This window comes from Myotis davidii, unplaced genomic scaffold, assembly GCF_000327345.1.
Source record: "Myotis davidii unplaced genomic scaffold, ASM32734v1 scaffold744, whole genome shotgun sequence".
NCBI classification, from domain to species: Eukaryota; Metazoa; Chordata; class Mammalia; order Chiroptera; family Vespertilionidae; genus Myotis; species Myotis davidii.
In genome coordinates, this window is record NW_006294760.1 from 640,681 (window position 1) to 655,951 (window position 15,271).

General features: G+C 50.1%; 1 long non-coding RNA gene across 1 annotated transcript in view; it reads right to left on the reverse strand.

The window, feature by feature from the left end:
- The window catches only part of LOC102756881, a 13,796-nt gene extending 1,219 nt beyond the window's left edge, over positions 1-12,577 (reverse strand). The window contains exon 1 of the long non-coding RNA XR_001514831.1: positions 12,361-12,577. This is a non-coding gene — a long non-coding RNA (uncharacterized LOC102756881). The remainder of the gene's footprint in view (positions 1-12,360) is intronic.
- Positions 12,578-15,271: the final 2,694 nt, after the last annotated feature.

Here is a 15,271-nt window from a genome sequence, read left to right on the forward strand (position 1 = left end):
CAGTCTGTTGGCTACTCTTGCCATGTTCTCTCTGCAGCCACTCCTGATGGCTGGGGAGGGGACCAGCTCTGCCCCTGACTGCTCTGAGCTCCCTGGGGCCTGCTGTCCTCTCCACCTGCCGCCTGCCCAGGTGCAGCCCTGAGCTCACCAGGGAGATCAGGATCCCCGCCTCCCCCATTTCCTGACTTTTGTTAATGGCACAAAACTGTGAAAAGGGAGAGGGGTGCATGGTCTTGAAGCACTCCATCCCTCCCCAAGAGCTAATGCACCCTATAAAAGGCCCTGAGACGTTGGGGAATAAGGAAAGCCATTCACACAGGGTGGTGTGTGCACCCCAAACACTCCTGGAGCAGAGCCCTTTCTTAGGCCTCGGGAATGCTGCTCAGGGTGGCCCCACATGGGGCTCTCCGTGGGCTGCAGGCTGCTGGGAGCAAAGCTTGTCTTACACGCAGTCCTTGTCCTGACACTCTCGGCCGCTGGGGACCGTCTGTATTTATTTCTTCAACGCTGTATTGTTTTATCCGGCATCTTTTCCCCAATGTCCCGTGGACAGGAGCTAGTCCGTCGCAAATGCCTGCAGCCTGTATTGCTTTTCTCCAAGGCTTCATTTGCTAGTGGCAGTGAAATACTGGGCTTTCCAAGAGGCGATGCCCCGGGGACTCCAACAGCCCGGGGAGAACGTCGCCCAGGTGAGTCAGTTGGAAAATCAGCTTCCTGGTGTGTGCTTGCACTTAGCAATCCAGATGTGGGCCCAAGGTTTCGTATGCAGAGCCTTCCTGGGTGGGCAAAGAGAAACAGGAACTAAGAAACGCATCAGTGGCCGGCATGGGAGGAAGGGGAAGCCTCGTTCCTTCAGCTTCACCACCGAACAGAGAGGTACTGCTCTCCTGCCCCCCCACTTGTGAGTGAGATGAAAAGCCAAGGGCAGCAGCCCAGGCTTCAGTTTGGAGCATCGGGCCCCATGGACTTGACCTAAGCACAGGGTGAGAGGAGCAGGGCCCTGAGGGTCATCTGGTCCACCTTCACGTGGCAGGTGCAGAGAGGACGGAAGCTGGCACCTTCCTCAGGTCACCCTGGCCCGGACACTGCTGGATGGAGTCCCGAGTCACCCCTACCCGGTCCCAGATCCCGCATATCTGCTTCCACGGCAAGGACTGGGCTCGCTTGACTTCGTCCGGGGCTTTGGCGTGGGTGAGGCAATCCCTCGGGATTCTGTGTTGGCCTGGCTACCTGTTTACCACTAAAGAAACCCATCCACCCACTTTAAAAGGTTTGCCCCTAACTCAGAGCCCATCACACTTATGGCGTCCCCTCTGCCAGCGCACACTGGGAGGGCGTGGAGACCAGTAGCGTCTCCCTGTGTCGGGCAGACCTGTGTTGGGGAGAGGGTTTCTGATCACATATCACTCCCTTATCTTACTCCAGCTTGGCTGGGCTAAGCTGTTCCTTCACTCTTTAGTATGCACGTAGGTCTCCCCACAGTGTCGCTTGGATCTGCGGAACGGCCTCAGGGTCCCACACATCACCCTGAGGGAGGTCCCTCCCATGTAGCCCCGAGCCCTCTGGATGCTCCAAAGCAGGCCGTCTCTGAACTGACAACAGTCGATGGTCAGTCGGAAGGAAGCTCCGGGCACAGGACGCAGGGAAGGGGAGAGAAACAGCAGCTCAGACACCCACCCCAGAAGGACGCGCCCTGGGCGGGGTGCTCTGCCCCTCAGTGCCACCTGAGCCTCTGCTCCCCAGGCATCACGCACCAGGCGGGAGGACCTCAGGCTGCCAGAGGCTCCCCGGGCATCACGCACCAGGCGGGAGGACCTCACGTTGCCCAGAGGCCACACGAGAGCCCGGCCACCCCGGCCGGCTCCGAGCCCGGTCTTCGCCAGCCCCCGGAAAACGACCGGCTGCGCACATCCTGACAGTGGTGACTCGCGTTGGGTTCCGACTGTGTGGAAAGCCCACTTTTTAAAAATATATATATATTTTTTATTGATTTCAGAGAGGAAGGGAGAGGGAGAGAGAGAGGGAAACATCAATGATGAGAGAGAATCATTGATTGGAAGCCCACTTTTGGAGACTAAATGATTGCCCAGGAGGATGGGGTGGGCACACACTGTGCCAGGAGTGCTCTGTTTTCACTTCGTGCACAGTGAGCACCTGGAGGGCCACTGGGAACGTGCCGCTGGTCATCACAGACGCATTCGGGAGAAGTGACGCGGGTCTCCGGGAAACGACCGGGCTGAGGTACTGCGGGAGGTGCCCACAGGGCTCTCCCCTCCTTTCTCAGGGGAACCCACCTGAGGCTGAACAGACTCAGAAGCTTTCCCGAGGGGACCTCCCCTAGAAGCAGTTTTTGTGAAGTGCTCCACGCATCACTACAGACCTACACGTGGCTCAGAAAGACTCCACGTCCCTCAACAGCCCTGTGGGCAGATGGTGAGCCGGCCCCAGAACACGCGCAGGTCCCCAGCCAGTTCCTGACACCGGGCACTGCTCCCAAGGAGCCCCACTCAGCATCAATGCACCCTCGGCCTGCTGCTGGGGTTGTTTCTCTCACCCAGGTGCAGGGGAGGTGGGCAATGAGCTGTCACTTTCCCGGCCAGCATCCTGACGGGGATGCTCGGCCACCTGCAGGGAGGAAGGGGTGCGCATGATTGACCGTAACCCCCTGACCCAGGTAGGACCTGGGAAGCTCGCCCACCTTCTGGTACAAAGGGCATCTCTCTCTATTTGTAGAAGGGTGGGTGACACAGGCCCCCTCGCTGGGTTACTTCCTGGCCCAGCACCCCTCCTCACCATGGTCACTGTCTCTATCCATAAGATAAAACCCTCTTTTCAAAGAACTGAACCACAAAAACGTTTTAGCAAATCTGTGGACAGGTTGGCACTGGGGCAGGTCACCGTGCTGTACAGTTACCGAGAGATGCAACGGGCCTCTGAAGGCCGGTTTTATATCCAAGGTTGTACCTGGACACATGAGGGGACTCAGCATCAGAGGGAAAGGCAGGCAGGCAGCGGCTTGAGGCACCCAACCACTCGAAGCCACGGCCCTCAGAGGTTCCCGCGTGGGCCCGGGACCGGCAGCATCACATACCCGCATTTGTTAGAAATGCAGATCCCTGGGCCCTTCCCATGACTTCTGCCTTGGAAACTCTGGGGCAAGGACCAGGACCTGTTTTCATGTGCCCCTGGTGATGTGCCCATGCCCAGGGTCGCCTTGGCGAACGGCCCTGGCTCCCGTGACTCCTGTACATTGGCCATGGGCTCGGTCCCTCATGACTGTGGGTGACCGCAGTTTGGCCATCTATTGATGTTCTCACTTTAGTGCCCTCGCTCCTCACCGATGGCTCTCTCCTGAGACCCCACAGTGGGGGATGGGGGTGTGGGGGGAGGAGCAAGCAGCCCAGAAGCAGTGCAGATGGTCAGCAAATTATTGGGGTGACCTGGGGAGAAGTATCAGCTGGATTCAACCCTATCTCCTTTTCCAGGTGCTGCACGGCCAGTTCTCTGGTCATCACGCCCCCCACTGACCCAGCGCACACTCCCTGGGCCTTCCTTCCCCAGGCCAATTTGCCCGAGGAGAACACTTGAGCCCTGAGGTCTACTGGCATTCCTCTCATATAGGAGAACAGATGGTGTGCTCACCACCTTGACCTGCCACCCTGAGGGGGACAAGGACAGCTCACCTAGCACCTGATCGTGCCCAGGTAGGGAGCACAGCAAAATGCTCACCACTGGACAGGTAGAGGCAGCCTATGACCAGGCCAAAGCAAAGTAAAAAAATAGGTTGTTTATCATTTTTTAAAAAAAACTAACCTCATACAGGAAGTATGCAAAAAGAAAGAGGAGGAGGAGGAGGAGGAAGAGGAGGAGGAGGAGGAGATGGAGGAGACAGGGGAAGAAGAAAACACAGACCCAGCTGCCATGCTGACAGGGGCACTTCCAGGGCACACACTTGGTGCAGGCAGACCTGCTGCTCAGTTTCCATTCCCCGAGTTGTGGGGGTGTTGGGAACGGGTGGGGCTTACAAATGATGGGACAGAACAAGGAAGGGGACCGAGGGTCATGAGGCACAGCTCTGGCAGACAGGGCGGTGTGGGTGTGGGACCCAGTCCCAACCAGGGCCTCCCCGCCGGTGTGACTGTCCCAGCCAGGCGTGGAGCAGAAGATGCCTAAAATGGAAACTGCCAGCGGGGGTGATCCCACACACCTGCCTCTCCCGCCCCACGTCTGCCTTCCCGTGTGCTTCAGGTTGAAGACACAGGAGTTGCAAGACCGTGGTCCTCTCCCATCTGCCCCTTCCAGGATGCACCCAACAGCAGCGAGCAGGGAGACACCACATCCCTGCCCCACAGCCCAGGGGCCCTGCAGCCCCGCAGCACAACCAGCTCTCACTGGCTTTGCTTTAAGGACCCAGAGGTGCCCAAGGCAGACAGGAGCCTAGGCAAGTGCAGCACACAGAGCCATCGGCCCTCTCGGAAATGCAGCTCAGCTGGATTTTAAAAAGAATGCTTGTCCACCGAGAGCGAGAAGGAGGAAAACAGGGAGGCTGGGGACATTTCCTCTTTCCCAGCAGGGACAGGAGGAGGGCGGGAACAGGAGTCCTGTAGAGTGTGCTCGCACTGACAGGCATTTCAGGTCCTACCATCGCGATCAAAGAAAGCCAAGGTCTTAAAAAAGAAAGAAAGACAGAAAGAAAAGAAAGAAGAAAAAAAAAATCGCACACAAAAATCTCAAAATAGAACCAAAACCTGCAAATCATATTCAGGAGTTGACGGGGAGCCCATGCTGAAGCACCGTGTTAAAAGGTTAATAATTTTCCTACCGAAACTGAATGTGGGTTGTGAAAGAACATTAAAATGAAGAAAATTTCCCCGTGGCTGCTATTTTATTATCACCAAAGCCATCAGGTTTCAGTTTGAATTATTTGTATTTATTTGTGAAAACAAAGATGAAATAAGTAAAAACATAGACCTCATCCTAATTATTGCTCAGAGGTATCTCATTTTTAGGACCAAAAAAAAAACACAACAAAACAAAAAGCAAAAACAACAAGACCACCTCACACACTCGGGGCAGAAGTCACAGCAGCAGAGGAGGGAGGCTGCTGGCTCCTTCTGTCCTTTGAAAAGCTGTTGTTTCTCATGTAAAACCTAATATTTGTTTCCAGTCTGTGAGGATCATAGGAGAGTCAGTGTGTACTTTTAGTTATTAAAATTTTTGTCAGCTGTGTGCCCAGGTAGAGAAGTGTTTTGTTTGTTTTTAAACTGCAAACTACAATTTCTGTTTTACATTTGCAAAAATGTCGTCACAGCCTTATAATTCTATGCTGAGCACTGGAAGAATGGAATTCCAGTGCTGCTGTAAAAGATCAAATTATGAGCTGGGAAGACAGTGCCGGGGGCAGCCTGATGAAACGTGGGCTGTAGGTGCAAAGCTGGGTTTTAACCCAGACTTGTCTCACATGCCAGGTGAGCAGCCTGCTTTCTGAACTGTGAAAAGACTTCCACTCAATGAAATGGTTAATCAGAATCTACGGGTGAGCACAGCTCCTCTTCATGTACTTCCAGCACAACATAAACACCAGAATGAGAAAAAAAAAAAATAACATGCAAAAAGCCCTCAGTGGTCTCACATCACCGAACAAACTGTTTTTCTACCTATTTTGTGTTGCTGGCTTTTGTTATCAGCCCAATCGGCAAATTGTGGCCAATTTTGTCATGGGTTAAGCAGACATTTTGTTCCCAAACTGCTTTCAACATTTTAGATACCAAATACAGTTTATGAGAAATTGAACAAGCCACAATACAAACAGAAAAGGTACCCCTTCTTACCAAATTAACCCCTTTTTAAGCAAATTGACACAGTCACTTAAAACATTTTTTAAAAAGAATTCTAGTAAATTGAAATTCTGAGACAACCTAATTAGACTTTCCTGGAAAAAAAATAATAATGAATGATTAACCTACTGACTGGGTTTTGAAACTAACTACATTATATTCCCTCGATTCTGACCACCACGACAACATGAAACTTGCTCTGAATGAGTGTAATTTTTATTTTACATACACACACATCAAATATTGTTTGAACCCTGCAGAGCAAAATTCTAAAGGAGCCCATTGAATTGTGCTAAGGTAAAATAACCGGTGAAGCAGTTATTTACGACTGAAAATAAACGACACCCACGTAGTTCATTTTATATATTAATATTGAAACCAAATGGCAGTCTTATACCGCAAATCATTTCATCAAAAAAAAAAAATAATGAAACCAGTTAAAATGAAAACACGGGGTTTTATTTTATGAAACATTAAATATGAAGGTCAAAATGATAGAAAGCTTACAGAGCTTTTAAAAATTTGTTTCTGCTTAATTACAACAACAAACTGAACATGCAAAAAAGAATGAAAGAATCCTCACTAAAAATCCAAGAATTACTCCTCGGGAGAAAAGCAGAATTTCAGACTGAATTTCAGAAGACTTAAGAAAACCCTTCTCTTTGCAATCCCACCTCATATTTGAAGGCACAGCCATGTGTACAACACTTTTAAAATACCAGCATGCCCACACACTATATCTCAGATTAAACCAAGGAGAAAATGACACATTCTGAAACCATTTTCTGAAGCGTCTTTTCCTGATAACACTCAGGCTCGTTCAATCAAATTAATGAGTTTCTAAAAAGCCCAAACAACTCTCCATAAAGAGACAGAATTATTCACGACAGCCCACGGACATTTCTGGATTCTGCAGATGACACTCAGAGCATTAGTCCCTGCTGTCTACACTTAGAAAAGGCAAGCAGTTTTTCTTGTGTCTGTTAGAAAGAAATTCTACTCAGTGCTTTGGCTAAATTGAGGAACAATTTGAAAAACACCAGTAGATTGAGCCCAGTATTTCCCTGATCTCAAACAATTTAAAAATTAGTTAATTCTTCTCTCCCCCACATTCTTTTCACCAATAGGTATTCTCATAATCTATTCACATATTTTAAAATATTTTGAAGTACTAAAGGAAACACACCACAGAGAAGAAGTCCTGGTTTCTGAAAGGGGGTTTCTTCCTAAAACACAGACTACCAAAGAAGCAGTGAAAAGAACCAGAAACCAGTAGCAAAATTCAGAGAGAGCCCTGCAAATATATATTGATGGACAGGGAACTGAGTGTGAGGAATTTTAATTTCTGGAGGAGACTAGTTACATCTGTGCTCAGTGCAAAACATTCTCAGTGAGGTAGCCCTGCTCTTGGTAAACTTGACCTGATGACAGTCAGAGTGCAACAGCCTCTTCTATCCAAGGGGATGTGTTAGACTGTTTAATTCCAGACCTGAAGCATGGGTTCAGGAGTCACTCCTCATGCCTTTGTGTTCCAGTTCTTTCTACTGTATGTGACTGTTCTGAAGTTTTAAAGCCAGAAACCTGGAGTGTGTAAGAGCAAACAAACCAGAAACCCTTGCATGGACACTGCAATAAAAGATGACAAGGCATAAGAGGACCCTGGTAGTCACCTGAGTTGTCACCTTAAGACGGGTTCTGCAGGAGCAGTTCACCCCGGCATACCTGCCCTGACCCCTACCCACCCCACAATGGAACTCTCACGTTCAAAAGAAGCCTGTCCTCCACTAATACTTGTCCTTCTCTCAGACCACACGTCCCCCCTTTCCCCGACAGAGGACTTGGGAAATGATGGCGACTTTAGTCATCTGGAAAGAGACATTCGCACTATTTCACCACAATCAAAAAGGCCATGGTCACGGAACAAATTCAAGTTCACCCCGAATCGTAGCTGTAACCCGGGAATTTCTTAAGAGCAGAGAGGCACCGTGCAAAACTTTCATTAAAGAAATGTTCTCAGCATTGGAAAAAAAATATACACTTTTTTTTGCAGGTATATAAATCAAAATGTGAACTCTTCCACATGAAAAATTGATGTTTTTAGCACAATTACTTCACATGCAACTAGCTAACTTGTGCTTCCCTTTTTTCACAAAATGCATTTGTTAACACCAAGATGTTCAAATAGCATTATGTGTAGAGGCATTCCTCAGTGTAAGTAAAATAGAGTTTTCCTCTCATTTACCAGCTAGAGCTTCTTACATGAAGCCAATCTGTCCTGTATTAAATAATGACAACAATTTTCTTAGAGCAATCTATCTGGCGTTAAGGGTTAGGGCAGGTTTAACTGTAAAATTAGAAAGACAAACTTAAAGAAAAATCAAGTAATAATTTCCAGAATCTAGAAATAGCCACAACTGTAAAAAAATAAAATAAAATAAGACAGACAGGCAAGGGTGAGAGAAGCCCAGGAACTCCTAATTTCTTGACCTGGAAACAAGGGTCTCTTGCATTTCATTTTCTATTTTGCACAGAGAAAAAGCAAGCAGCTTTCTAGTCACACAATGAAATACGTAGCAGGTGTAGGAAATTTGCAATATATTCAGTACTAGTAGGTGTAAGTGAACACAGAAACATGAACTGCATCTCTTGTTAGTCTGAACGCGACTCACTGTGTTGACAGTGTGGTGAGCTGACAAAGCTCAGACACTGGACCCACGATTTAGGCTGTGAGCCAGGACGAGAGCTACGAATTCCCCTCTGGCCCGTCTGTGAGCACAAGGAGGAAGCCCATGGCTAGCCCTGCGCCGCGCAGAGTGCAGTATATTTCTGAGTCCAGAAGCTTTCATTGATGTTGACTTGCAAGCTGTTTAATTAGCTGTAGAATGCCAATCTCTTCATCAAAACCAGCTGAAAACAAAACTGAGAGGAACAGCTTGTGGTTTCACAAAAATGTATTTACATGAAGTATATTTTAAAGGGAGTTCGGTCATCAGGTCCAATGTCATCTGTGATGTGCGGGTGGATTTGACATTTGAAGATGTCAGAGCTTGTCAGATTTATCTACAGTCTATACTTAGTTTAGAGGTAACCACTTCTGTGAGCACATCTTGTTTTGTTGCTTCCCAGCCTGAAATCTGAGCAGAGTTAACCCTCCTTTACTGAACACATACGGTCTCCATGCCCTCTCACTTCCTTCCCTAAGGCTGACAGGGAAGCCAGTGGCGCCGTGGGCGACGAGGGGAGTGGAAGCCCCTCACATCCAGGCTGCAGGAGTGGCCGAGCGGCGACCACAGTGGGGTCAGCGGGTGGGGCGGGTATTGATAAACAAGCCTGACATTTCCTGAAACAGAGGCGGGTCCGGACCTTCAGGCCACGGCTTCACGGCCACTTGGAAAGAACATTCTGACAGGGCGGACTTTCCCTCGCTTAACACTTATCATGGCCAACAGCAAGGAAAGCCCAGTGACAGCAAGCCTTCACCACGGGTGCGGCTGTCTGGACAGAGGTCACATCAAAGAAGCAGCGAAAGAAAAAATCCCAGGTAAACACCTGCCCTCAGGTGTCTTCCACGGAAGCCTGGTCCGGTCATTTCGTTTGCGTGTGCAGCAGCCAGGAATTAAGGCTTTACATTTTATCGAGAGATGGCCGAGCGAGTCACCACCTGTCAACCATCACAGGAGTGGTGTTTGGTGACTGCGGTAGTCACTCACTCACCCACTCACTCTTTTCCAAAGGTCATTCTCTGTGTTGCTGAGTTTGTTGGGAAAGGAAATTAAACCCTAAGACAAATGAAGGTGAAGGCGACCACGGGAGGCAGCCCTCTGCAGCCCACAGCGCCCCACCACAGGAGCCCCTGCGCGGACCGCACCGGCCTCGCAAACAGAAAGGGAAATGGCCCTCGGGGTGATGTGACAACACTGTACATTCAAACGGGAACTCGGCTCCTTCCCCCTCTTCCACCTTAGCTCGCATTGCAGGGGTCAGGGGCCACCCAGCCCATGAATGCAGGGGTTATGCAAAGTTAGCAGCACCGTGTGGAAAGGGCTACAGAAAAAAATGTTGTCTAAAACTGCGTTACTCATCAATTACTTTCCATAGCTTGCTTTAAAAAAGGGCTTCTCCCCAAACCCTACTCTTTCATTGTTAATCATTTTGCTTCAAAAAAAAAGAGAGTAGCATAAAGTCTGTTCATAGAGGTTACGGTTCAAGCCCAGGAGAGCTCAGCCAGGGGACACCCTCCCCCTCCCCAGGACTCCTCACAGGGCAGCTGGAGAGGCTAGCGGTGCAGAGGCCTGGGGACACCAGGGGACAATAGCGACGGCCACCTACCCCCAGCTCCACCGCTGTCCTATTAGTGGGAAACAGCAACTGGGATTTCTTTTATAAACTCAAAGGCACCTGGGCTTTGGAAATGTGTGTGGTTTGTTTATTAAGAGCTCCCCCTCCCCCACCGCCTGTGCTGTGGCATTGGTTTGAGGAGTTATAAAGACCAGGAAATACCAGGAGAGCTGGTCTCCAAGGAGGGGTGCGGTGAAGGGGCTCACCCGCCCCCCAGTGCCAGGGGTTCTGCTTCTAGACCCCAGGCCGGGTCCTGCCAGCTCCGTTGAACCAGCCTGAGGCGCTGAGCCAGCACAGGAAGGTCCCAGGGGCAGCTAGTCAGCGGGTCTGCCTCATGCATTGGCTTTGCAAAGGACAAATGAAGAAAACAGAGTTACAGCAGAGCAGGGAAGCAGCACTGGTGATGGGACCAGTCCAGAATGGCAACGCTAGCCTGCAAGATAAAACGGGAAACCTTCCACGGCCGCACACCAAAGGGGCTTCGGAAACGCTCTGCACCCCCTCCCACCGGCCTGGGCCCCAGCACAATCAAGAAGCCCCCCCAGGCCTCCTGCTGCCTCGCGTCCCTCCCCCAGTGGTTGCCTTTGCTGTTGACGCTGTTCCCACTGTGTTGTCCGGGGATGGGGACGCGGCTCATGGAGCTCGCTCTCCGCCGCTGCAGAGGGGCCTGGTCCTTCAGGAGACAGTGGGCACCAGCAGCTCAGTTTGGTGACAAAGCAGAAATCGTCCTCAGCATCCGTGGGGACCTTTCCCTGGGAGGGAACGTGCCTTCGCTTCCTCTCAGCGTTGGGCTGCTGCCTTTGGAGCAGTGCTCAGGTCCCCCTGGATCTCTGTCCTTCCTCGCCAGCCCTCATGCCCCTGGTGACCGGGCTCTTCCAACAGCGAGGCTGTGCGTCGCGCTCACTTGTCGGTCTTTATTTACTTTTTTCTTTCTTTCTTGGAGAGAAAAGCAAACCACATCATCAAAGCATTTAAAGACCCAAGCCGGAGGAAACTGGGTTTCCAGGCTTTAAGCAGACGGTCTTTACCCACAATTTATTTCCAAGACGTGACTTGGAAACCATTGTCATTTTCATGAGGATTTATTTAGAAGTGTGACATCATAGCTGCACCAGTGACCTGTATTTGCTTCTTGCCAGCGATCGGCAAACAGCAACCTTGGTCCTTAAACCCAGACTCGCCTGGGTTTTCCTCGTGGCTCCGCAGCCGTCTCCTGTGCCTTCCACAGGTGGCCACTGTCCGGCCCGCGGGCTCCAGGACCAGGAGGCTGGTGGAGCGGGAGGGAGCTGTACTCCCCTAGACGTGACCACCCCAGCAGATAAAGTCCCAGGTCATGTGTGGTTTGAAAGGCGCCTCCTCCTTCCTCTCCCTGCAGCACGAACTTGTTTCCAGGCAACGGTGGCCTCTTGTCTGGCTGTGTCCACGTGTGTGCTCATGAAACTCTCACAGCGGATTCCAGGCCTCGGTTCGGCCAAGCTTCGGAGGTGCGGGAGGGCGGGCAGCTTAAAGGTTTCTCCCAGGGGAGCTGGGGACTGTTTCTCCCTAATCAGGGTCTTCTCCTGCCTGGCCCGCCGCCCCACTTTGGAGAGCAGACGGCCACATGGGAAAATTGAAGTTGGGTTTCTGTTATTTGCTACTTATCTGAGCCTTCTTTTCTTCCTGTAGAGCAAGCATGTCAAACTCGCGGCCTTCTTTACTTAACTAATAGAGTGACTAATATATGAAGAGGTGGGTTCACTGTTGAAGTCATGCCTACCTATTTTAGAAAAAGTGTATAAAAATACCTTTCTTTTTTTTTTTTAAAAAAAAGCAATTTATGGATTATTTTTTAAATGCCCAAAAAAAGAGGCTATGAGGACGCTCTGGGGACTGTGCACAGGACGCGGAGCCTGCTGTGAGGTGGCCCTCTCTGCCTGCAGGGAAGAGCAGGTCCGAGGGTGACGGCGACGCAGGGAGGCCACTGGGGCACTCCTGGGCACGTCTAATAAACTGCAGTTTTCATGGAAAATGTTTCTAAATTAATGACAATTATTTGGGAATCTGTAGAAAAGCAAAAGCTTGCAATAAAATGTACCCCCATTATGACAGTGTCTGTAGTTCCCAGCTGTGGCCCCTGACACCGCTGCACAGTGTCCCAGGCTCTCGCAGGCACACTGACCACCAGGGTGGGGAAGCCCTGTCTTACCTTCAGGAACAGAGGTGTGGAGGGGCCCCCCACACACCCAGCAGCTCCCAGCCTGAGGGCGGGTCTGGGGGCATCGGCTGCCTGGAGGAGGCCCTGTACAAAGCCACCACCGTCCCTAGGCCAGCAGCTGGGCCTGGCCCGGCTCTCCACCAACACACTCTGTTTGCTAACTCTTCCTGCTCAGTAGCTTTTCGTTGTCCCCTTCCTTGCAATGCCTCTGGAACTGGCCTGCCAGCTTGTTTTGCTGATAAGCCCGTTTCACACTCTGATGGACACACCCTGTTTGGAAGGGTATTTCTGATATTAGATTCCAGGACGTCCTCCCTCGGTTTCGCCCCATTACTCTGGTTACTCTATACCACGCTCAACCCTTCTCTTACCCCCGGGGTATCAGTCACCTTCACACATGTGACAGTGACATTCTTTTCCAGGCCCAAGCTCCACGTGGCTGGTTCAGTCTTGAGCCTCTCTCCCTCGCCTGTTCTCAGTGACTGGCTGTCCTGCAGCCACTCGGGGCTCTCCCTTTCTCTTCCCTCCATGGAAGTGTCCCCACTGAACGTGTGTGGCCCATTTCTGAAGGAACTCAGAGTCCAGAAAATGTACCAGATTAGGAGGAATATACCTAAGTCTGCAATTTCCAGGTAGTTCATTACAAAACTAACCACAGAAACAGCCTGTAACCACCCTGACATGGAGGGTGATGTCTCAGGCTTCCCATGAGGGTGGCGTGCCATCGCCCAGGAGAAACCCACAGAGGTACTGCCCGCCATGTGGGCTGTATTTTTCCGAATGGCGTTTGCCTGGGCAGTGGTGGGGCTGAGCACCCGCCTTCTCCCGGCAGGATGTGTATCAGAAAGTGAAAGGCAGCGGGCTTGTGATCTGCAGGGCTGCCTCGCTTGGAAAGAAAAAGTATGTCATGCGTTTGCTTCACGGAGGTGCCTGTGTCATATTAGGTATAGTGGTCCCTTGCTCACACAATTTCTTCATTCTCCTACGGCTCCACCCAGAATGCTTACTGCTGACACCGGGCACAGTGTGTTGCAATAAAACCCTGCACGGAGCGGTGTTTGCTGCTAGGAGCAGGTGCTTGTGTGGAATTAAATATGACTTGTGTTAATTCCTCCGAGGTGGAATTTTTTTAAATCATGTCAAATGTGGCTCAAGAATTTGTTTCATGATGGGAACTCCATGCTGGAATAAAAAATAAATGTGTACCATACTAAGTGCCTGGGAATGGTGTTCCCAGGCCATGACGTGATTATTAAAATTTGTTTCATGAGGGGTGAGCTCCCGAGCTAATTAAATCACCAAAAGTCATCACATGCACAGCTCTCACCATTCTCTTGGTAGGAGGGTGCGGCAGGAGCAGTGATGCAAGCTGCACGCAGGCTGAGGCTGGAAGGCATGTAGACCGGCCACAGCTGAAGCTCACACGCAGTGTCCCTGTCCACGTGCCGGGAGAGCCCGTGGCTGCAAACTGCTACCCAGAGCCACGTTGGTTTCAAATTTGATTGCTCCGTGAAATGAAAGCTTCTGTCTAAGGACATCTGAGGTCACAGGGCCCGGGGGACCAGCCTCGAGTCTGAACCCTCCCCAGAGACTAACTCAGGAACCATCTAGATCAAAGGCTATAGGATTAAAATGTCCTCAGTCAGGTCCTTATCTGAAAGTCAATCTCATCGACGGCACTGGTTCAGTGAATGGGAAGAAGGCATATCCATGCCGGGGGAGGCAGCAAGGGTCATCCCTTCCGGCCCCTGCAGTTTAGGCTCAGCGCCACTCGGGGCAGTACCGCCCTCCACAGCCTCGGGTCCGGGACCAGTGAAACCGGAGGTCTAGACTCCATGCAGGCTCCTGAGATCCCCCCATCATCCACAATTTCTGTAATTCCGTACGAATCCTACCCAACATCTAACTTTACTTCACATAGTAATTCAGATGTCCTCTTTCCATTCCATGCATGCATGTTTTTTTTAAACTAGGGCAAAATATGCATGACATAAAATTTACCACTTTAACCAGCTTTTTAAACCCACAACTGAAGGGCATTAAGCACATTCCCACTGTTGGGTAACCATCACCACCATCCTTCTCTAGAATTTTATCATCATCCCAAACAGGAAGTCTGTCCCCATTAAACACTCGCCCCCCTCCCCTCCCACCCCCAGTCCCTGGTAACCTCGATCACACTTTCTTTCTCATAAGTGGAATTATACCTTTTCCTTTGTATTCAAAACATTCTCAGCACCCTCCGCACTGGGCAGAATCCCCGTTGCTTTGATAGTGTCTCCTTTCTGTCCTGCTACATGTACTTTACACAAACGCAGAGCAATCCGTTCACAGATTTGAAAAGTGGAAGTGGAGTCAAAATATGTAACTGTACATAAAGTGTATGAGAAATGCCAGGGACTTGCTGTTCTGGTTTGGTAGAAGATACTTTTAAAACTGCTATTTTAAGTCATTTCAGAAGTAACATAAGCCAGCCTGCTTTCTCATACCCCTCTGAGCACTCAGCAGCCTCTTGCTCGCCCGAAACAACAGGAAACTCACGGTGGACTCCACAATAGTCCCCGGTGACCGTGACCGTAGCAGAAAATACAGTAAGTAATTCCTCTGAGGACAGGGCCACCAACGCTGATTATTTAGTGTTTAAAAACTAAAAAGGAACCAACCAAAAAGAGAAGGAAAAGAGAAAAAGAAAAAGTTTTCCTTGTTGATAAAAAAGGGCAAGTTTTAGTTTTAAAATTCATCTGTTAATACCAAATATTGTTGCTAAAGCTAGCATGTGTTTTGTACAAAAAGGAACTATGTGCACCTTACTAATTTTCTTGACTTATATACTACAAGATGAGCTGTGGCATCACAGAAAAATTAACAGCATAGGCAAGCAAACATAAAATATTCACTTAAC